This window comes from Peromyscus leucopus, chromosome 2, assembly GCF_004664715.2.
Source record: "Peromyscus leucopus breed LL Stock chromosome 2, UCI_PerLeu_2.1, whole genome shotgun sequence".
Classification (NCBI taxonomy): Eukaryota; Metazoa; Chordata; class Mammalia; order Rodentia; family Cricetidae; genus Peromyscus; species Peromyscus leucopus.
The window spans coordinates 31,723,174-31,724,856 of record NC_051064.1 but is presented as its reverse complement, the minus strand read 5'-3'; positions in this window follow the sequence as shown (position 1 = coordinate 31,724,856).

The following is a 1,683-nucleotide window of genomic DNA, read 5'->3' as shown; positions in this document are numbered from 1 at the left end:
GTTTATCCCTTGTACGCTTTCCTTCTGTGACAGTTCTGTCAACTTTTGATAATTTCTACTACAGACCAGGCTAACCTGAAATCTATAGAGATTTACCTGCCTCTGCCTTGTGAGCTCTGGGATTAAAGGAACTTAACACTATGACCAGTCACACTTCACTCTATTATCCATCTTGCTTCTTGCTTCATGTATCAGATGCCATCTGTTAATAGAAGCTCTGATCTTTAATCCCAACACTCATGAGGCAGAAGCAGGTAGATGTCTTAAGGTTAAAGTTAATCAGGACAGTCCAGGCTTCACAGTGGTACTGTGTCTCAAACAAATTGGAGTTCATGGGATTTTTTTTTTAAAGGATAAGTAGGGTAGATGTTGGAGGAGTTGAGAGAGAAGTTGGGGGTGAATATGATGAAAATAAATTGTATGAAACTCTCAAAGAATTAATAAAATATTACATGAAAAGGAACAAACAAAAGAATCATTTGAAAGATTAAGAGAATTAATTTATACTTTTGGTAGATATTCTGACCCTTTTATGTAATTATAAGCTACCTTTAAAATAAAGTTTGAGTTGTAAAAATTTATGTTCAAGAGTGAAATAAAGAATTACTCCAATATGATACTAAAGATTAGGTCAGAAATATTGAATAAAGGAACCTGTTTCCATTTAAAATACATATATTTGTAGACAAGAATCCAATGTAACAGTTGTTAAATCATTTATATTAATTGCATTTAAAACTAATAAAGTTTTTCTTCAACTAACTTAGCCATACTAGCCTTAACCACCCATGGCTCAGTGGGTGACATGTATGCTTCTCAAGTATCTGAGTTAGAATCTCCAGAGCCCGTGTGAAACCAGACATGGTAGCACAGATCTTTGGTCTTAGCACTCCAACAATTCCTATTGTAGGTAACAAATTCCAGTGTAGAGAAGACACTTCTTCAAACAAGAAAGAGAGCCTTGACATTTGGATACCTGCCAAGGGACAAGCTTGGAAAAGCCAAGATTGACCTTTAACGCTTCCCTCTACCTTCATGCCCGCCACTGCACCTTCTTCCATGTTGGCTTATTGATTGATATCATTGTTCAGGGTGTCACGTAAGCAGCGATATTGTTGAGGAATTGTTGATACAGTGAAGCTGGTAGTACGGAATTGATATTATAATGGATCAATATGCTTGCTTAGGAAATATTAAGCTACACAAAGCAGAATTTAGCTAAAAGATCTCAAGGATGTGTAATGTATACTAACCAGATTTGGTAGAAGCTTTAGGAAGGAAAAATCTGCACCTCTATCATAATTAGAGGTTAGGTCTGCTGAAAATACGTTTTTGTTACAATTATTCACTAGGATTTTTTCTAACTGGGCACAACTCTTATAACAAAAGAGACAGCCATGGCTCACAGTTGGCCATTAGGACCATCCCCATGTCAAAGTGACTATTTTCAGGAGCTGGGAAACAAAGAATTGAGGGTTTATTATGTAATGGGTACAGATTTTGGGGTTTTGTTTTTTAAAGATTTATTTATTTATTATGTATACAGTGTTCTGCCTACTTGCATGCTTGTAGGCCATTACAGATGGTTGTGAGGCACCATATGGTTCCTGGGAACTGAACTCAGGAGCTCTGGAAGAACAGCCAGTGCTATTAACCGCTGAGCCATCTCTCCAGCCCTGTTTT